This window comes from Camelus bactrianus, chromosome 2 (assembly GCF_048773025.1).
Source record: "Camelus bactrianus isolate YW-2024 breed Bactrian camel chromosome 2, ASM4877302v1, whole genome shotgun sequence".
NCBI lineage: Eukaryota > Metazoa > Chordata > Mammalia > Artiodactyla > Camelidae > Camelus > Camelus bactrianus.
This window is the reverse complement of record NC_133540.1, coordinates 425,782-448,786: the sequence shown is the minus strand read 5'-3', so window position 1 is coordinate 448,786 and position 23,005 is coordinate 425,782. Positions and strand designations below refer to the sequence as shown.

General features: G+C 40.1%; 2 long non-coding RNA genes across 4 annotated transcripts in view; one reads left to right on the top strand and one right to left on the bottom strand.

Annotated features, from left to right (window-relative positions):
• The window catches only part of LOC141579454 (uncharacterized), a 36,002-nt gene extending 25,624 nt beyond the window's left edge, over positions 1 to 10,378 (top strand). The window contains exon 2 of the long non-coding RNA XR_012510914.1: positions 6,021 to 10,378. This is a non-coding gene — a long non-coding RNA (uncharacterized LOC141579454). The remainder of the gene's footprint in view (positions 1 to 6,020) is intronic.
• Positions 10,059 to 16,712, bottom strand: LOC141579449 (uncharacterized). Of its 3 annotated transcripts, XR_012510904.1 has the most exons (4): positions 16,606 to 16,712; positions 12,058 to 12,465; positions 11,078 to 11,221; positions 10,059 to 10,753 (listed from the first exon to the last, which is right to left on the bottom strand). It is a non-coding gene; the product is annotated as an uncharacterized LOC141579449 (long non-coding RNA). The 3 variants fall into 3 exon arrangements; XR_012510901.1 differs by lacking the exon at positions 16,606 to 16,712 and having other exon boundaries at positions 10,079 to 10,753; positions 12,058 to 16,581; XR_012510905.1 differs by lacking the exon at positions 16,606 to 16,712 and having other exon boundaries at positions 10,080 to 10,753; positions 12,241 to 16,580.
• Between the last annotated feature and the right edge of the window lie 6,293 nt (positions 16,713 to 23,005).

The window sequence follows — 23,005 nt, the reverse complement described above, 5'->3', positions numbered from 1 at the left end:
ATTGCTTGCTGACTTGTTCATATTCTGTTCCCCCCAACACAGACACAAGAATATAAGTTCTGTGAAAGCATGGATCTTGTCTCCCTTGTTTACATGTTCTTAAGCCTGGTAGAGAGTTAACTTCCCAACCTGCTTCATGTGATAGTAGGCAAAAAGTTTACCCCTTTGGACATAAAATTGGGATAACATCACCTGTGCTTTCTGCCTCATAGAAAAAATGAGGACCTGGAGTTAGGGTGCTGAAGATACTTTTTCTCCCAGAAAATTGTGATTAATTTTTTGATTCCATATATATATATATATTATATATATATATATAGCAAATATCAATACCATTGATCCAACTACATAACCCCAAAAAACTTAGAACACATTTTGTGCTTCTCTTTGCTTTGTTTCCCACTAAACTACTCTTTAAACAATAGTAATCAGTTTGTCCAGAGGCCATATCCTTAAGGTCCCTCCCTTCAGCGCCCTTCCTTCGCAGCCTTTTTATTGCCTTAAGTCTTTCCAGGACCACTGCTAATTGTCTTCCAACCAGTAGTTCAGTTTGTGTTCTTTCCCCTCTTCCACCTCCCAAATTTGTCATTCACACTGCAGGAAAATAATTGTTGTGGAAAGCAAATTCCACACCAATACTGCTTGTTTTAATAATCATGTAATGACTTGCTTTGCCACAGGATCATGTCCAAATGCCTTGGAAAGCCATGTAAGACAGTCTTTCTCTGTGTGCTTCTGCAACTCTCAAGCTTCACCTCTTGCCCCTCTGTCATTTCTAAATCATCAGTGCACACACCATGGACACAATGTGCACAGTCACTTGCCATGCACTAGCCATCTCAAACTGTTTGCAGTGCAGAGAGGAAGGTACTAGGTTGCCAGATGGCTTCACTCCCCACTATTTGTGGTGTCCACCTTGCCTTGTCAAACACCTGCCCATCTTTCAAGAGTCAATTCAAATGTATCTATTCTGAAAGACCATTCCAGACACTTGTCCTCTGCCCACCACTTCCAAGAGCTTCTCATTTCTTTCTCTACACTGCCTCTGAGCCTTGTATTACATGTATTATAATACCCATGCCAGAGATCATCTCTGCCTCCTCCTCAGTGCTCCTTCATGGTCAAGTTATTTGATTCATCTCCTGAGCTTCCTGGGCCAGGCATTATACTTGGCATGTAAACAATATCCGGAAAAGAATGAAACAACCAAATTCAGTGTACTTATTATCTAGTAGAGGGCTTTGTTCAATAGCATACTTTTGACTGATATTTGAAAAATTGAAAGATCTCCTTGAAGGTTAGAGGTAGGAAGAAGGGATATTGTATTTATGCTGTTAATAGATATCAGTTGAATGGCCAAAATATTTTGTCAAAGAGCTAGTGTTAACTGAACATTTACTGTGTTCAGAGTTCTGGATTTGGCCATTTGCAGGGGATTCTTGAAATAGCTTTTGGACATTTCTGAAATGACTCTGGCTTTATCATTTTATTCGGTCAAAACGTTAAATGGTCAGCAAAGGTTCTTGGCTTCCAGGCACTTTAGAACAAAGTGCCTGAATGTTTTTTCAACCATTACCCTCTAAAAGGAATTTGAAACACTGTGTCCTTTCCTCATCCATTTAAAAATAACTAAAATTTTTATCTTGACTTTAAATCATTATAAAAGATTGTGCTTCTGATATTATAAATACTGATTTACAAAAACCACTCTTTTTAATGTACACAATGGGAGCTAAATTAAATACCAAAGTGATTTTGTATCTACCGTGTCATCCATATAAAAAACACATAATAAACAAACTCTTCTAGAAAATCCAGGAATTTTACATAGTTGTTTCCCTTGTGGAACTCATTTCATTCCTCTCCTCCTATAAAATTTAATTCCCATATAACAATCTTATGTTTGATATCTTTTATTGATTACCTTACAAGTGCATTCTTAACTCACTATCATCCATGTACACAGCAAGATAAACCTCCATTTACCCACCCCTTTGCTCAGGACACCTGCTGGACGTTGGTTGAACATCTCTTACTTCAAGAGACAGAAAGGGTCCTCACAAAATTGGGAAAGAGGAAAAAGAAAAGTAGAAAAGGAAATCAGTGCAGGACCTGACTTTTGGTGAGGGAGCCAAAAAGGGGAAAACACTTTTACTGGGACACACACAGAGAGATCAGTTGGGATTAAAGGAGATCCAATGATGGTGAGAGGAGTGCACAGCAGATGCTTGGCTGACAGAACTGAAAGAAACCAGCACAAAATATCCCTGCAATCAATCCCCAGACCTTGACTTGAGCTGCTGATGCTGAGCTAGGAATGTCTGCTGAAGCTGAGGGAGAGGGCTGAGGCTGATGGCACAGACTGAGTCTCATGGGGTTGGAGTGTGTTGTTTTCTGTGATTGGTAGTGTCTACAGAACAGAACTGCCTGGGACCTGAATTCAAAAAGCAACATTGCTGATGCACATAGTGTGGATTATCTAGGTATCTCATGGACATATTCACTATCTGTGAAGATACAGGGCCCAATTTGGCATTTTTGCAATAGAGGAAAAGCAGGGCTCTATCAGAACCATCATAATTTTGGTTTGAGGGACCCAGGGGAAGTTGGAGTTGAAATCAGAATCCATGGCCAAAGAATCTGCACATTTCATAGGCAAAACTGTGATTTTTATTGGGTCCAAGGCAGACAGTGTGGATACGCTCTGTGGTTGTCTTGGTGGTCCCATGCCACAAGGAAGAGAGAGCCAAGAGCAGAGATCTGGGTGCACAGAAGGGGAAGTTGAAGCCTTTCCATCAGCCTTGTCTACCACATGCAAATGTGACAATAGGGATGGCACTGACCTGGTACTGCACTGAGGACCCAGCTGGTGGACTGAAAGATCATTGCAGCAAGCCCTAATGCATGAGATCTTTGGATTTGTTTCCACTGGTGTCTCTGTGTAGAATTTGGACATTCCCATGGCAATTGAAAGGACAAAGAACTGTCATGAGTGTGTATTGGAGACATTCCAACACCACATACCACAGCCTGCACCCCAGAAATGGTGTGGAAGTCTCAATTCCAATACAAGGAGGAGCCCTAGCCACTCTCCAATCTGTGATAAACACCTAACCAAAATGAGGCTCTGCGAAACAACAAAAGTAGATTGTGTTTACCACAACAAAAACCACATCGGCAATCATAGAAATAACAGGCAATGCACACAAAAGAATGGCATGGCATCACACCATACCAAAAACAGATCTCACAGCAATATCATGGAAATGTGCACAGCCAACATAGGAAATCTTCCACTTACAAAAAGCCCTTCAAGTCTACAATAGATAACTGACAATCTTTAACCCATAAAAATTGAGAGATATAATAAAATGAAAAAGAAGAACCATTCCCAGACCCAACCTCCATCACACTTGGAAACTGAACAAAAAATAAATTAAAAAAAGAAGCATGTGAACACCCTTATCTACAGAACAGACTGAAATAAAAGTTAGATTATGACTACTTCTTAAAAAAAGTTTTGGTTTTCTAAAATGTATGAATTTTCAAAGCCACATTTTATATTCTCCACCACCTTTTTCTTGTCAATGAGCCTGAGTTAGGTGTTCACTCAGTGACCAAGAAGATCTCAGGTGTTGTCAGCAGGACCTAAAGCAAGCCTCCTCCTACTTGCTTCATCAAAAGAAAATCGACCTATAGTTCCTGCCACTGAGCTGAGAAAACAGGCAGTGAAAAGACATTCAACATTGTTAATCATCAGAGAAATGCAAATTAAAACCACAGTGAGATATTACCTCGTGTCCATCAGGATGGCTATCATCAAAAAGACCACAAAAACACAAACATGTAACAACAATGTGGAGAAAAGAGAACCCATATATACTGTTGGTGTATAGTTTATACAGAGACTAGTGTGTGAGAGCTGAGTCCTGGAGGCCTGTGATTTATCCAGGACGTCAAGCTATTGCAGGCAGCATGTGGTGCTTGAAACCAGTTTTCAGCCCTGGCTTTCCATAGGCATCAGTCTCCCCAGGAGCTGAGTCCCCCAACATCACACACCCCCACCCAGAGATTCTGATACAATTGGCCCAGGCAACCAGATTTGAAAAGCTTCCCACTTGATTCAAAGTGTAGTCACATTGAGAGACACTGTGAGCAACTAGTTCACTCTGGGTTTAGTCAGTATAGTTTATATACCCAAACTAGGAACAGTAGGAACAATAGAAATGCAAACTATTACAACCACTATGGAAAGCAGGACGGTGGCTTCTCAAAAAACTAAAAATAGAACTAATATATGATCTAGCAATTCCGCTTCCTGGTATTCATCCAAAGAAAATGAAAATATTAACCTAAAAAGATATATGCACCCCAATGTTCATGGTAACCTTATTTACAATTGCCAAGATATGGAAGCAAACTAAGTGTCCGTCAACAGATGACTGGATAAAGAAGTTGTGGTATATATAAAATGGAATATTACTGAGCCATAAAAAAGAATGATTGTTGCCATCTGCAGCAATATAGATGGACTTGGGGAGTATTATGCTGAGTGAAATAAGTCAGACAGAAGAAACAAATACTGTAGAATATCACTTATATATGAACTCTGAAAAAGAAAACTAGTGAACGTAACAACAACAACAACAACAACAACAAAAACAGACTCACAGGTACTGAGAACAAACAAATGGGCATCCATGGAGACAGGGAAGAGGGGAGGGCAAGACTGGGGTAGGGGATTAAGAGGTACAAACTACTACGTATAAAATAAATAAGCTACAAGGATATGTTGTACTGCACAGGGAATATAGCTGATATCTTATAATAACTATAAATGGAGTATAACCTTTAAAAACTGCAACCTGAAACATATAATATTGTACATCAACCCTACCTCAGTTAGAAAAACGTCAAAGACCAGTTTGCCCCATATGACCCAGGTCCCTCCAGTTTTGCCTCCTTTTCCTATCTGTAGGGCTCAGTGTCATCATCTGTTAAATAAGGTACTCAGGCTAGAAGGCCAGCTCTACTTCAAGAATCCCGTAAATCTACTGAAAACAAACTAAATGATCAAATGAGAAAACTCAACCCCAGCATGAGCAATCCTTACTGCTGGCAGAAGTTTCATCTCCACCATGATGAAATGAGGACTAAATAGTGTGCACTTGTTCCTTGCTTTCATGAACAGGAAGACACAGCTAATGTTATGTGAGATTTAAGAAGTAGGGAAAACAAGAGACATACTGCACTAAACTTAATACTTTCATCTGCCTTTGCTTTCCCTTCCTTGCACATTTACTGGAGGTGAGATGTGTTTAATTAAGGTTATATACCAATGAAAACCAAATTATAATTTGCTTTTACCCATCAAATTTGTGTATATAGAAAATGTTTTCCAATAATAAAATAACATTTATTAACCATAAAATTTCAAATAATTTTAAAACACAAAGAGTAGAAAGTAAGAGTTATCCGTCTCTTGCCAAGATATATTTTATTTCCTTTAAGGAGTTTAACACATATCATTCAAAACCTTTTCTTATATATATATACATAAAGTATATTTTAAGTAAAATGAAATAATACTATGTGTAAATTTTACAACTTGCTTTTTCATTTGACAATATATACTGTAGACATCCTTTCATTTGAATTTACATTGCTTTACCTCATTCTTTTTAAAGGCTGAATAGTATTCTACTGTCCAGATGAATTAAACTGTATTAAGCCCTACCTACTGAGCCTGGTCCTCTCCTCCCTAAGGTTCAGGCCCCTGCATCTATGAAGGGGAGACATTGTCTTGGGGGAAGAGCAGGATGTGCAGACAGAGGTGAGCAGGCAGGGAAGCAGGGCCAGCTGACTGCCACTTTCTGCCCCTCCCCTCTGGCTTTCAGCAACACTTCCTTCATCCTACAGTTACATGAACTGCCTGTTTCTCCTTTCAAGTTTCAAAATTCTCTGCACTCAAAGAATTTTGGAGAAACATTACATGAGCATTTTCCGATTTTTCATTTCAGATTCCTCCTTCTCTCTGACAACAACACATCTGGCACTAATCTAAATACTCATGAAGCAAGACCAGCGATCTCACAGAAAGCAAGAGGGGAAGGACCCCCTTGATCTTTCAGTCAACATGGAGGGTTAAAATTGTCCAATTTAAAAATACAGCTGGGCAGATAAGAATAAGAGATACTAAAATATTTAAATCAAATACTTGTGGTTAACTGAGTCATATTGCCAAGCATTTTAGTCATCCTCACTCCAAGAAAAATATTTTATCAGGAATCTGGCCCTTAACAAATCCTATAAAACAGAAGTCAAATAGGACTGTCTGCAGAGTGACGGTAAGAGTCTATTATTCTCAGAATGCTGGGCCTTTAATTCCAGAATGAAATCCAAGCATGTTACCCAAGCAGCTTATACCTTACACAGGAGATGTTGGACAGCGATGGGACAGTTCTGTATTACTTTGTCAACAACATCTGAGATGGATTCCATAAAATCTGGGTTGGCAAACAGAATTTTATACAGATATAAAAGAAACGTTACACATTTCTCTCAGCAACTTTTTTAAAAAAGTAACTTTAACAAATACAGAATTCACTATGCCTTTAAAACTGTCACATTGGAATGAATGTGTCAAATTAATCCAAGTGACTCTGTGCATGGAGTGATGGTGACATGTCCCCTCAAGAGATGAAATGTGTGGGTTTAGAGAGGGAAAAAATCAAACAGTAACAAAGACAGACCAGCCCTGTGTTAGAATACACAGTGACTCACACTTTATATGAGATTGTAAAAAGCAAGTGCTCAGTGTATGTGACATGTAGTGAAAAATATTGTGAGTAGATATTGAACATGTGATGTATAGACACTAATGTCATGAAAAAGTTAGCCAGGATATAAGAAAAAACCTAGTCAGTGACTCATACTGTAAACCTGAGCTAGAAGACTGGGAAGGGGGAATGGTGGTGGCTTCTAAGTGAAACAATCAATATGGTAACAATCATGTTATTGAGTAAAAAATCTTACATTCAATTCCATAAGTGAAATAAGCTAAAGTATAAGTAATTCAGTTACAAAATTCTGAAATATGCTTTAAAAATCATGGAAAGTGTTGCTCGAGGGAAGAAGAAGGCGCCATGCAGCTGTTCACTGGACATTGTTGGTTTATGTCTATTTTAACTGAAGACTATCAAGAGCGAATGAGTGCCGTGATATCAGGTACAGTCAGACATGCATTGTGTGCCATTTCCCTGAACAGTCATACACATCGAAGAACAGGCAGTGGTTTGTATTTACCTATTAAATGTAAACTGAATGAGGCAGAAAATTATACCAAAATAGAAGTAAAATCCAATTTACTTAAACCTTAAAATATTGCCTCTTAGTTACTGTTTTTGCAAAAGCAGTAATCATTCTTTGTGACTACTCATTAAACTGATGATATCTCTAATTCTTCTTCCCAAGGCTGTCCTCAAACAGAAGCTTTAACTTGCAGCAGGGAACACAGCAGGACCAGCTGTACTGGGTTAAAAGTTGGACTGAGGACGGATCGTCATGTGTGATGGGAAGGTTATATGTACGATATCGTACTCTTATACAGAGGCAAATTCCAATCAAGCCTCGAGATTAACTAGTTTTCATATCAGTAGGAGATGAATTTCAAATCCATTATCTTCTATTGTTCTTAAAGCTGCTTCCTAACCACTCTTGGTTTAACCAACCATTAACTGTTTAACAGATAGCCAGACCCAAAGTGGAGCACGATGAAACACCCAGTCAACGGCGTGGACCACGCAGGAGCCAGAGCAGCCACTGAAGCTGCAGCCTACACTCCCAAGGTCCTCCCTAAAAGGTGGCCACCTCACTCGGGAGCCCCACGGAGAGCCACCCTTGCACACACGAGGTGGCAGCATTGCTCCACACACGTCATTCTCTGCACAATCAGAAAGCAAATGTCTTATCTCTGCGTGAAAGAAAATTTCAGGGCCTGGGAACCTTTCCTAGCCAACATCGATAATGAACTTCTTCTGGCTGATGGCATTGTTCCCTGTGTGCTGTTTGATCCACTTCCGTGGATCCATGACATACTTGGCAAACTCCTTGACTATATTGGGGCAAATGTGACAGTACTTCTCCTGCAGACACACACACAGACACACAGAGATATCACCAGGCATTAGCCGCCACCCTGTCTGCCCTCCGGCAAACACCCAATAACTCCAGCACCACAAACCCCCGACATCAGTCCTGCCCACGGCCACAGCTCCAAGGGACACTTACTGGGCTCAGTGATGTCTAACAGCTATGCTCTGGCAATGTACTCTGCTTTCTTTCCAGCTCTGATGTTAGTCCCAGCGTCACTGTGTCACATGTTGCTGCCTACTATCTGAGATGATGTCTGACGGTGCCTATCAAGTCCCTAGTCTCCATCTCCTCTCTTCTTACTCCTTGTATGCCCCCACGTGGCACCTGCCCAGGCACTCGCTGCCACCCACTGGGACAAGCAGACCCGCATCGCAGCCCAACCCAGATCTGAAGGCAGCAGATCTGGCCCTGTGGTCACCACATCCGATTGGCAGGTGGTTAACCTGCTCTGTGGTCTGACACAGCACACTCAGTGGCTCCATGACATAGAGTTAGTGAGTGCCTAGGCACGTGGGATGCACAAGTGAATAAAACACACACAGACCCCTGCCCACTGGCCCATACACTGGCTGAGAGTCAGAGTAACCAGTGACGGTGATAAATAAGTAAATGGCACAGCACTTTGTAAGGTGCTGGGACCATGAACCAAAGGAAAGCCCGACTTTGACTGAATGGAGCTGCCACACATTGGGGCATGAGAACCCGCTCAGTGCCAGCCCCAGCCTGTGCTGTGCAAAGTGTTTCCTCAGCTGGTGATGCCTGACTGGGGGTCTCTGGGTTGATCATCCAGATCAACCTTAGAGCTAACCTCACAAGAACAGCGGTTGGCCCCTGGGTACCAGATTCTGAAAGTCAGCTTCCTGTGGGCCAAGTGGGCTTTGTTCAATGCCTGCACTTTGTCAGGCCCAAAGCTGGTGCTCAGGAGGACCTCTGAAGGCATTTTCACAATACTAAGTTCAAAATTTCTTAGAATCCCTGAAACGAAACCTAATACCACCCTTGGTATACTCTGCACAACTGTAAGACTGATGGGCCAGACTTGCTACACACCCCTGTGCTCACTGATAACTGAGTGAGTGGGTCACTCCATACAACCTCAAATCTACCAGGCTGAGGGCAGAAACAGTAAGTTGTCGTAAGACACCAGGTCAAAGTCTTGCAGCATCTCAGAGGCTTAACAGAAGGCAGGAAGTGCCTCCACAGAGTTGATGGTGTGCAGTGTGTAAGCCCCAAGACCTGGACCACCACTGCCCCCACCAACAGGATCCACACAACCTCAGGCCCACTCCTGCCCACAGGGGCAACAAGACACAGGGCAACTCTGACCCACTCCCACAGAGAGAAGTGGGGCAAGAACTAACTGACAGCAGGGTTGGGGCGGCTGACCTGCAGGGAACACAAGGAGCTCTTCCACTTCCTGACCTTCATGGCTGAGTGATACATTGTCACCGACCAAATGGGCCAAACCTGGTTCAGGGTCAGAGATGGACCCCAGAGAGCCAGTGAGGAAGGTAAAATCCACCACGAGGACTAGGAGAGCAGCCTCTGTCACAGTCAGCATACTCAGGGCCCTGCTCACCTGCATGGCCACCCCGACGGTCCGGAGCCAGAGGCTTTGTGACATATTGGTAACAGGAGTGGGGTGGCGAGGGAACTTCGGTCAAATATCCAAATTTATTTCCTTGAAGAAACACAAGGAAAGGACTAGGGGAAGTTCTAGGAAATATTTTAACATAAAAAGAATGTCTTATGCTACTTCTGTAAACCTTCCCCCAGGGGGAAAGTATTGACTCCCATGGGCTGCCCAGGACCACACACCCAAGTTTTGAGGTGCCCCAGCCCTGGAAACTCTAGTCCTGGGCACACCAGAGCACCCATCCACCCTACTCACAGGAGCCCTGACTCGCACCTGTGCACCCTGTCCTAAAAATACCTCTCCATCCACCAAGAGTGTCATGCAAAATGTGGGACTCCCCCCAGGCACTAGCTTTCCTTCAACCAGCTTGTTACTGGGTGCAAAAGTGGGAGGGAAGGGGGGAGGCTAACCTCCCTTAAACTCCCCTGCAGCTCAGAAACTATGTGTTCAAGGTCACATGTCACTTCCATGCTTAAATTTTTCTCCAAAAACAAAATCTTTGCTCTTTATATAATAATTATCCTTGTATTAATAAGAATCTCTTCATTTTGACTAAAACAAAACAAGAACAAAACAGTAATTTGTCCTGATTTTGCAACCTGAAGAGAAAATTGCTTTGAAAGGGGTCTGTCAACTGCTACCTACAGACTGACACAAAGACAAAACTGATGGATTAGTCAAGTGGGCATTTTAAATAAAGGCCAATGAGACATTTTCCTCCGAATCTTACTGATTTAATTTTAGAGCTTCCTGTAACTCCTCCAGCATGGTAACGGAGTCTAGAAAACACAGGAGGACTCTGTTCAATGATTCACGCTAGAACAGCATCACTCTGAATGGTAATTCTCAGGGTACAGAACCACACACAGCAAGAGCTGGAAATGAGTTTGAATTCTGGCTGACTGCACAGGACTCCTCACAGTCACTGCTGCTGCTGTCTGCTCCTTACTCGGGAAATGAAGCCTGGAGGGAGAGGTGAAAGACACATTGGCTAATTGAAGGTTCTGTCTAATCAGGCTCCAATTAAATGACATCATACTACACAGGATGCTCAATACCAGTTATCAAGCTGCTCTCACTTACAGCTGGAACCTCCACAAGCATCCCTGTTCAGAGAAGAGGCTAAGCTTTCAGCCCCTTAATTCAACTGGTAAACAGATGGAGACCCACATTCATGGGGAGGGGAGGACAGGCACGGTGGGAGCAGGGGTGGCAGCCACAAGGGGAAGTGTGCAAACACCGTTTCTCTCTCACCCCCAAACTGGCCAATTTCCCATCTGTTTTTACCTTAATGGCCTTTGCAGTCTCCAGTGGTTGCTCAGGAGGGATTCCCACCTCCCTCTCCCTTGGCAGCTGTTGAATGAAATACATAATATCTCTACCTGCAATAGGGATGTGTTTGATGCAGCTTCCAATTACCTAATCTTCCACCTGGGGAGACAGAGAGGCAAAACAACATGTGAGTAATTCCTGGAGGGAAGCCCTCCCTGGACTCTAAGTTAGACTCCTGCCCCCACCTGCCTTGGCAATGCAAGCATTTACTGAATCTCCACTCTGTGCAAAGCTCAGGACTGGGGGAGGGGGAATAAAATGACCATGCATGCAATTCCAGATGCTCTGTAAGCAAAGTGGCCTTTCCATTAGGAATGTGAAGAGAAAACCGCAGAAGGCATTTAATTTCCAAAATGCTGTTGTCTGTCCAAACAATGGGTCACTATTGTTCCTCTAACAAAAAGGAAGAAGTTTTAACTATTAATTTTTTAACATTTTTATTGAGTTATAGGCATTTTACAATGTTGTGTCAAATTCCAGTGTAGAGCACAATTTTTCAGTTATACATGAACATATATATATTCATTGTCACTTTTTTTTTTGCTGTTTAACTATTAATTTTTAAACCAACTACAAATTGGCTTGCATTTAAAAGTCAACAACCTGGTTAGCATGCGTTACTTAGGGTGTGACAACCTGGACTCAGATCCTGGTTCTACATCTGTGGGCAGAGTAACCATGACCACACCTGTTAACACATATGTTTCAGCCTTGGCACCTTCACCTATCATATGCGGCGAGTGGGTGCACAGAAGAGACCCAGTGACAGGCAGCAGGTCAAGCACACAGCATGGTTTAGGCATGCATTAAGGACTCAGTAATTGACCTGCTCACTCTAGTAAGGGCTGCACTTGGTAGGAAGGAACAGTCTGGCAGGTTCCCCTCAACCCTATGCTATGTGAGATCCATGCTGAGGGGAGTTTGGATCTGCTCACCCAGCTGCCCTCCCGGGCCAGTGACCTGGTTGTCAGCCGTCACCAGCAGGAGAGGGCCAGGAGCTGCTGTGTGGCCCCAGGGCCTCACCAGCCCCCTGGGGTGCCACTCAACATGCAGGCCACAGGCTGGGAAGGTCCAGCTCATGCTGGTGGGAGCAGCCGGGCAGAGTGGACAATCCCCACCTGCACCAGGTAGAGGAGGCTTTCTGAGCACCCTGATGGCACTGGCTGCTTGTCACACACTCATGGAGACAGAAGGTTGGAGCGAATCCTCATCCATCTGATGGATGTATCAGTTCCACCGAGTACAATCACAGACAGTTACCAGTGAATTTGCAAGAAAAGGTGACTGAATTCCTCTTATGTCTTCTGAGGTGCACAACTTCTAGAAGTGAGAGAGTGTGTAGCCTTTCTCAGGAGACCAAGCCAATTGTAGAATATTTAAGATCAAGATAAAAGATATGTACACATTATTAAAATCAGAAACTTAAAATCATAAGAACAGTAGCTCTCGCAAACAGAAACTATTCACAATTTCTATACTCAGTACATTACATACAACATTTTCTAAAATTAATTCAACCCATGTTGAGTATCAGCTTCATCACAGATTAAATATATTAAAATAACCCACAGCCAATGGTAGGAAAACAAGTAAGTGAGTTGTGCTACACCCACATGATGGGCTGTCAGGTAGTTACTAAATATCTTTCCACAGAGTATTTAACCATAAAGATACATCAGGGATAAATCAATATGCAAAATACAACTTCAGGAGCACATTGTACAATTAGAACACGAAATCAGATGGAGGGTATCCCAACTGTGCTTAAAACGTGTATCGTGTGTCTAAGAAAAAGAGCTCAGTAGACTATACCGAAAAAGTGTGGCACAGTCCTCTGGGCAGGTTTGTGGGTCAGTCTATTTTCTTCTTTACATTTCTCCATTTTACCTAAATTTTGTACAGTAAATGTAATTTTTATAAATAGGGGGGAAAAAACTGCACTAAGAAACAGAAAAATCTGAACAACAACTTTCTCTGTGGGCCTGCACGTAGTGTGAAACTTGTTTCAGATGCACAGGGGAGGCCAGGAAGCAGACCCACAGGCACAGACCCTGACCTCGGCCTGCACTGACCTCTGAGGACGTGACCTCAGAGAGGAGCCAGGCAGGACCACACAGCAAGTGGCACTGAAACACCTCACACCCAGGAGGGGGCAGTGTTCCAAGACTGGCTGAAGGGGCTGCGAGCACAGAGCATGCTCTGCAGGCTTCCTGCCTCTCCTCACCCCTGGGCCAAGGGGACACTGGCAGGGTGCGGGGACACAGGGGAAGGATTTGGCTTTTTCCTCCTGACTGTAGACACGTCAGCCTCTCCCTGCAGTGATTTCTGAACTTTGAGGTATTAAAGCACCAGCATATTAGTACATCATCTCTGCAACGTCTTGAAATAAAACAGTGACTATTTTTTAACTGAAATAAATGAATTTTTTTTAAAAAAAACCTAGTTTGCATTTTTTTAAATTTAAGTCTTAGTTGATTTACAAAGTTATGTTAGTTTTGCTTACATTTTTCTCCATTATAATTTTATATTTTACTGAAAATATAAAGACTTATGATTGATAAAAATTCACTGTTAAATCTTTTATTTGTAAATATTAGAAAAGAAAGTTATTTTTGCTATCTCAACTTTTTATACACTTTCTTTTAATTGTATCTGTGTTATTAACCATATAAAAATAATGCAAATTGATATAAAGTAACATGCATTTACAAAGTCAAACAAGTTAGATTGAAATATCATTTTAAGAATTATTTTTATTTATTGGCATTTATTTTGAAATATTTTCAAAATAGACATGATCCTTATTTTGTCTACTTGTAGATTCAATACCCTTTAACATAGCATTTATATAATCATATCTTACTTCTTACATTTTAAAAAATGTATCCTTTTCTTAGTACTTATTATTACTTTTTAGGATAAATATATAGTTACCATTCCTTCTGATTCTTTGAATGTCTTGGTATTACTTTGGCTTAACTACAAACATAACAACCTTAGTGGTAACACAATTATAGAATTATAATATTTTTCCTCAAAGCTTTATAGCTATTTCCATAATATTTTGTGGCTAGTCAGTCTTTAATAGAAGAAGACAAGGCTATTCTTTGTTTTCTCTATAGAAGTAATTTTGTTTATATTTTTTTCTGGTCCACTTTTAAATTTAACATTTTGAAATAGATATAGGTATATATCTATTTTGCATTATAATTAAGCTCTAAATATGGTATATTCTTTTACTTTTCTTGATATGCCTATTTCCCTGCCCTGGGAACAAATCTGGGTATCCAACACTTTGGCACATTTTCTTGGTTGTTCTCTGATTGCTAAGAGTCTGGTCATACCCATGCTTTAGCTACTGCACTAGATGACTGAATTTCTAATGCTATTTCCTTCTTTTGAGCTGCAGTTTCATTAAATTTATGTATTATTTATTTTAGAAGCAAATAAAAGCTTATATTTATAGGTAAATGGCATAAGTTTTAGTGGAATGTGGAGATCACAATACAAATGTTTAGTTGATATAGATCTTTACTCTAAATAATGACGAAATTTTTTGATGTTAAGTTGCCTTCCTGATTTCCTTCCCTCTTCTTTCTTTTTGATTGGTATTTTTGGCTCTAAAATTTATTTTTGTGGCAAAATCTTATTTGAATTGATACAGACATGAAGGATACACACACACACATAAATGTCTATATAAACTCTGCTAAATAAATAATCATAAAATCCCTGTTCCTCGAATCAATCCAAAATATTTTAAGAATGCTGCTTTCCTTGGATTAAACTTAATTCTTCTCCTCACTTATTTATTAAGCAGCATTCCTTTGTCATGCAGTGACTATAGCCTTGTTCTTCCTGCAAGTAATTGTGTTTTATAAATTTGTAAGCAACCAGAGTGATTTCAGAATTTGTTAAAGATTTACAAAAAATTGACATGATCTTAACCACATGCTGCTATTGCCAATATGCCCTTTAGAGTGATGTTTTTACTAAAAGCAATGTCTGACTCCTTCACATTCCTACAATAATGGCCTTATTATTATACTACAAAAGATGACATCTTCAAATAAAAAATGTCTAAGTCTATAATAACATTCCATGAATTCACTTATTACACAATATTAACAAACTACTTAAAGAATGATCAAAACCATGTAAGATATTATTTCTCATGTATTGGAAAAAATATTATGATCAAGTAAATTAAATCTAATAGTGCTAAAACATTCAAAGCCTTTCCAATGATAAAAACTTTAAATATAAAATATTCTACTTCAAAAATAGTTTCAGAAATGTTATAAATGGTGAGAGGATGTATATATCATATATAGTTTTCTGTTTATGAATTTGATTATATTATAGCAATGGAACAGTGTAATATTAAATTTTTAAAAATGCAAATCAATTGAAGATATAAATTAACCTCAAATTTGGGTTGTAAATAACTTTATATTTAGCTTTCAGTTTTCTTTGTGTTTTTATATCATTTCAGGAAAGTAATTATCATATATAAGTGTACAAATCTGAGTCTTTAATATGTCTCAACCTCAAGAGTTCTAAAACCCCTCAATTTCCTTCTTTCCTTCCTTCTTTCTTTTCTCCCTTCTTTCCTATTCCTTTATTGGTAATTTTGGGTATAAAAGTTAATTGTTGGCAATAATTTATCAGAACTTTTAATGTGAATGAAGGATGAGAGATATATACATATATACACACACACATATAATGATGATCCTACTTGGAATAAATATTTCCATATTTCTATGAAAAATTATGAATGAATTTAACTATAGTATGTTATTCCTTAACATTTTTCAAAATATACAGTATATGTACTTACAACTTTATACTGTGAACTTAATTGTTTAATATCTACCTTCATGCATGGAAGAGTTTTTATGTTATTATAAAGTATACTTTAATAATGTGATAAAGGAGAATTACATGGTGTTAAGAAATTATGTTAATGTAATGGGCTTTATGAATTCACAAATTAGCTGAGCACTGAGAGTGATTGGAATTAGATAGGCAAATCTCTTGAGGGGAGTAGGGGATTGATGTGCAAAAGATTATTTCTAAGAGTGAGAATAGCATGTGTATGGCCCTGTAGCATGAGGGAACATAGTAAGTACGAGGATTGTAAGAAGTGTATCTATGGTAATGATCATGAAGGTGAACAAGGAGTGATTTGAGGCAACTAACAAGGGTAAGGCCAAATATATAACAGTCAGCTTATTACAGCAGGCTGTCCTGCGAGCCGGCCCTCCGCCCGCGCCGCGGGGTGGGCAAGCACCCCGTGGGGGTCTCGGGCTCCCAGCCCACTGCCCCGCCTCACTGCCACCTGCTAGGCGTCGTCCGGGGACGCCCGTCGCCAAGAGAGACCCTCAATCACAAGTCACCCCGCCCTCCCCACCCTCCTCGCCGTGCCACGCAACCCCGCCCCCGAACCGCCCTCCCGATCTCCGTGCAGTACCTCTCACCCCTCGCCGGGAAGAACGCAGTGGTTCCAGCAGCTGTGGCGGCTCTTTGAGCCCAAGGGGCGGGCGCGGCAGCCATTGGCGGAGGCCGCTGCCTCCGGCTGTCAATCCTGCGGCCAGGCCCCGCCCCACCGGCGGAGCGTGGCAAGACGCAGGGCCGCGGGGGCTATCGGGACGGCTCCAAGATGGCCGCGCGCTTGGGGTCCGCACCTGCTGGCGGTCCCGAGCCCCGTTCACTGCCACCGCTGCTGACCAGAGCCGCCGGTCGGCACGGCGACACCGGGGGCTGACCCCGCGGGGCGGGAGGCCGCCATGGCGACCCTGGAAAAGCTGGCGAAGGCCTTCGAGTCCCTCAAGTCCTTTCCGCGCCCGCCGCCGCCGCCTCAGCCCCCTCAGCTGGCAACGCAGCCTCAACCGCCGCCGCCGCCGCCGCCCGCCCAGCGCCCTCAGCCGGTACCGCCGCCGCCTCGGCCCCCTCAGCCGGTACTGCCGCCGCCTCGGCCCCCTCAGCCGGCACCGCAGCCTCAACCGCCACCGACGCCCACCCAGCCGTGGGCCAGGAGCCGCTGCACAGACGGTGAGTCCCTGCGGGCCCCTCCCCAGCCCTGCGCGGGTATCCGTCCCTCCCTCGGCCTCCCCCAAAGGCCCCGAGGCGGTCCGGTCCCCAGGCCTCTGCTTTCCCGGCTGCGAACCTCGGGAAGGAACGGGGCTGTGTTGTGATCCGAGGCCGCGGGTCCTGTTCAGCTTCCTCTGGGCCACTCCCACCCCTATCCTCGTCCGGGCCAGGTGTAACATTTTATCTTCCCTTTTCAACTGAGGGTTTAAAACAGTGTTTCAGATAACTGTCAAAACGCTATGCATGCAAAACCCTAGGTTAATTTAAGGGAAGGAGTAGGAGAGAAGGGGGAAAGGAGAGAAGTTCACCGGTCACTTCTGTGGGGGTGGGTTACATGGTCACAGTGGTGAACGCTTAACTGCTACATGGCCCCGTGCGCTTACCGTCATAGTCGTTACTGTTACTAGCCCCGGACAGCACTGGTGTTAAGGAGGCATGACCACGGAACAGGTGCTCATTGAGCTTAATTTTACACAAACAGTAAGATTTCCAAGGAATCAAGACAGGCAGTAAACGCCAGCTGCAGAGGACAGCTTGTGCAGGGTTGGGAAACAGCATGGCATGATCAGAACTTTAGTTTGACTGGCTTGAAATGTAGAGGGAAAGGGAAACTTCACACTGATGAATCAGAGAGGAGATAGCTGTTTTTATTAAACTAAAATGGTTAAATGAGCCTTGTTGGTTAATGATTTGCTTTAGCAATGTGAATTTGGATTCTGCAAGTATTTTATAAGTTCTGTAAGAAGCTTGTTTTAAAATTTCAAAACTCTTAAGATATTAGAAGTTCAGTTATATTTTATAAGAATTTTTTAAAAAGTGTTTATTTAACTCAATTAGAACTGAGTTCCTTTAACATAGACTTTATTATCTCATGTATTAATACCTGCTAGAGGTACACAATGACAAATGTGATTTATAAACAGACACATACAGACACAAGGAAAACAGAGCATTTAGCTTCAGTAACAGTTTAAGAGAAAAGTCAGAAACAGAAATTTTCCCTGGTCAAAATATCAATAAAAGCACCTGGGGCTTATATCCTTTAATTGATTTGAGCTCTAAATGGACAAATACACAATTTTTTTTTTAAATTGCTAAGAACAAGTTTCTTTTTCATGTTGAATAATGATTTTGAAGTTTAAATAAATACCAACAATAGAGCTATGAGGGAGGAAAAATATAAAATACTGATTTTTTTTTTAATCTCACCGTAAGGTGCATTCTTAATTACATAGGAGAGAACTGTCATGATTTGCGCAACTCGCTTGCAAATAGTTCAACAGTATTAACAATGATTGAATTTAGATGGTGGGCATATGGGAATTTATCATCCTATTAAACAGTTTTCTGTACTTCTGAGACTTAGAATAAAACATTGGAAGGAACCTGTTAGACATAATGCTCTATGTGAAGTAATTTGTTCCCTTTGTGAAATTCTAGGAAGGTTAAAATGCATGTTCATAACATCAAGAAAATCACAAGCATTTACGATGTAATCAGAACTACCTGAGGATCTGTGAAATTTGGTGAGTTGGTGAATTTTTTAAAATGTCTTAAAACATTTTGTTTTTACAAAGATTACAGGAGTAAGAGAAGATAAATTTTAATCAACTCTTAATATTTTTTTCCTGGTTGATGTGATATAATTAAATGTGGGGAAAAAAGGTAAATTCTAAAAGGAGACACTACCTTGATGGTTTTCTATGGAGGAAACTCAAGCAGGAAGAAGTTTAATTTAAAAACATAAATTACTGCTCTTTATAATACATTCTAAGTTGTCATTCTTTTGAATGCCTTCCTTTCCAAACAGGTGTGTTATTCTGGGAGATCATCAGGACTTCTGGGTATTTGGAGGTACTGACCTAACCAGTGGAACTGCTGATTTATAAGAAGTTGTCCAGAATTTTGGAAAACTGATTAGTAGAGGTAAAAAATGTTTCCTTGGCAAGTGATGACAGAAAGTGACTTGAGTGAATTTTCCTTTGTTTTTAGGCAGGTGTACCTAACCATGTATGTTAACAATGATTACAGGCTGGAGACCGAGAAGAACTACCATTTTTGCCAGCTGGGATGCAGAAAAATTTGGACTTCTGGGTTCCACAAGTGGGCTGAGGTAACTAAGACAGAAAACGTATCTTCTTGGTCAACATGTATCTCAGGGTAATCACAGATGTGTTCCATTACCTGATATTGTTTTAATTTGGATAAATACTCAAGAAAATTTAAGAAATAGAGTTTGCTTTTGCTTTTACATCAGTTTGGTAAAACAGAACAACCTCTTAATTACTAAGTACAAACCAAGTTTTTCATTATTTTTAAAATATTTTAGTTTCTATTTGTATTTTTTTGTGATAAGTAAGTAAAATCTGTAAGCTCAGAAAATAGTCAAACCTAGGAAGCTGCTTCTGACAAGTGAATTAGCTTATTGAAAATCTGATATAGATCCTTGGCATTAATTTTCAAGTTTTTACAGTTTCCTTGGATTTCTTCTATCTAGGAAAACAACATGCTCTTTTAAGATGACTATACTCTGATTATAGTCTCTCCTTTATGGATTCCGTACTAAATTGTAACCATAGGTATATTTTACCATTTACAAAAGTGCCTGGTTGGGAAGTATAATACAATGATTTTGTTAATTGAATTACTCTAAAATTTCAAGGATTTATTTTTAATTCAATTATGATTAATTTTCATTTGTCACTGGCTCTTAATGCTTTATTTTAAAGTGTCTTTCATAGGCCCCCTTCTTTCATCTTCTTCCCTTAGGCTCTCTGTCCAGTAACTCTAAGTTCTTACATGTTCATGGTCGGCTTGTGTGTTTTTTTTAAAGCAGGTGCACCAAAAAGCACTTTCCTGTGACTATCCTCTGTTTTGTTCATCATTTATGAGTCCCAATTTTATAGAATTGATTTGAAGAATGTCATATCTTTCTTATCATTGTGTCTGGTTTTTAAAATGCTTTCCTTCTGACTCATTTCCGCATACTTTAAAATAATAATATGAATCAAATAAGTATGGGAATAAAATCACAGTTACTTGTATCACATTTGATTCCATTTATATTGCAAAGTCTTATTATTATGTTGGTGTTATGAACATGCATTTCATAATACACGTATTTAGATGAATCAGATCTTATTCATTAAGGTCATTTACTTTTAGAAATATGTAATTTCTTGTGAATACATGTATATAGAAATACATGTGTCTTTCTATAATTTAAGCAGCTTAAAATACAGATAAAATAAATCCAAGATACAAGATAATATGCCTTTCTTTAATTTAACTTCATGTGAGTTAAAAGACAATTTGAATATTGTTTCCCATTTTCTACTAGCTTCTTGATCATGTTCAGCAGCACATTTATCTTTACATATAGTTAAGGAATCTTTTATTTCTACTGTAGCTCTGTCATAATGGAAATTCTGCAGCAGAATCAGCTGTCATCTATCCCGTGTGGCCAAGTGCAGAGGTGAGAATTCTCATTTGTGGGATGACTACTCACAGCTTTAAATGTTTTTACTGTAACTGCTCTTATAAGGTAGCAAGCTAGAGAGAGAGAGAGAAATAGAGAGAAGAAAAGAGTTCTCTCTGCATATTCCCATGTGTGTGACGGCATTAGTCTTCTTCTGCTGTATTTTTCTAGAATGTGTGTGCGTGTGTGCATGTATGTGTGAGAGAGAAATGTCTTGTCTTTGTCCTAATAGCCACTCTTCTCTCCCTCTAGTTTTTTCTCTATCCTCCCCTCCTTTCTTTTTCTTTTTCATCAATATCTTCTCTTTCAAAAAATTCTTGATAAATCAAATTTCCAACTTCCTCACTTTTAATATGGTAAAGTTACTTGGATCCCCAACGTCAAGGGATCTCTTACTTTAATGTCTTTAAGGATTGCCAGGGACACCTTTTAAAAATACAGATTTCCAAGCCTTACTTTGAGCAGTTCTCTTCCAGTAGATCCAGGGTGAGGCTGAGCATCTCCGAGCCTTCCCCCTTCATATTATGGTGCAGGGGATCAGGGGCAGTTTTCCTCTGGGTCTCCCTGCTGTTGCTATGAAAAGTGGCTACAGCATCACTAATATTTTTCTTTCTTGTTTTAATTGCTTTAATATTATCAAGCAGTTAATAGCATTTTCTTAAAATGATGGTCAAAGGCATAGGCATTTGATTTATAATGGTATCTGCAAACCACTCTTTTACTGAATTAATTTGTTTGTTTTGCTTGTATATCCACAATTGTAAATGCTGTGAGTTAAGTGACTGCTTTGCTTCAACTACAGGAGAATGTGAAAACACTCCAGGAGAGAGAGGTTGCATATATCAATGCAGACTCATACACAGAAGGTAAATTTTATTTCAGATTGTCATTAAATAGTATACCAGTATTTAATTCTATCAACTCCAACTCATAAACTAGGATTATCCTCTTTCTATGAGATGCCTCAATAATACCTCCATTTCTCCATTTTACCAGAGAGAACATTATTATGATTCAAATGAATCAATATGATTCATAACTAAGGTATTGATCCTAATTCCTTTAGTATATTTACCATTGGCCTATCTTGGATTACTACTTAAAACTTTAGTACTTTTGACATTCTTCCTGTGGAGCTATTTTTAAAAGTTGGGCTAAAATATTTCATACAGAAATAGTTCCTGTATGTATTGGAACAACTCTGAAATAATCACCCACTACAGACTTCCTTTTGACCCTGACATGTGACATGTGCATCTGTAGGCTTTCATCATATTATGGTTATTTCTAGGTAAGTGTCACAGGACACATGTTAGTTACTGACACGCTCTAGTCTAAAGTCTTGATATTGAATTGAATGAATGAATAAAAACATGAACACTATGGCCTTACCACTTCCTTTGCCAAAGACCCCTAGGTACTGCTGCCGTAATGAGCAATGACCCTGTTACTGCAGGAGCTGCGGCCTTAGCAGCAGAGTCCGCCTCTGCAGTCTCCTATCCCGAGTGTGTGCTGCAGCCTCTCTGGCTCCTGAAGAGTTATTTCCACCTTGTGTTTTAGTTTTAGCCAGACTGTCTGTCTGTCTGTCTATTTATCTACCTACCTATCTATTCTAAAATTTTATTTATTTGTTTTTACTGAAGTACATTTGATGTGTAATATTAGTTTCAGGTGTACAGCAAAGTTATTCAGTTATATACATATACATATACATATACATATACATATACATATACATATACATATACATATACATATACATATACATATACATATACATATACATTGTTTTTAGATTCTTTTCCATCATAGGTTATTATAAGATACTGAATATAATTCCCTGTGCTATACAGTAGGTCCTTGTTTATCTGTTTCATATATAATAGTGTATATCTTATTCCTGAACTCTAACATATCTCTTCCCTTCCCCATTTCCCCTTGGGTAACCATAGTTTCTTTTCTATATCGTGAGTCTATTTCTGGCTTGTAAATAAGTTCATTTGTATCATTTTTTTGTTTGTTTACATTCCACATATAAGTGATATAATTTGGTATTTGCCTTTCTGTCTGACATACTTCACTGAATATGATAATCTGTAGGGTCCACCCTATTTTTAATTCTCCAGGAATGATGCCTTCATATTGAAATCTGTTATATCTTGTTTATAATTAGAAAATAAAGTTAGAATTAAATACAGGTTTGAAGTCCATTTGGAGGTATTAAAATACTCTCTTATTTATTTTGCAGGCAATTATACTCTCAGAGTTGACTGTACACCCCTTCTTTTCCAGTTGGTATATAAACTGAC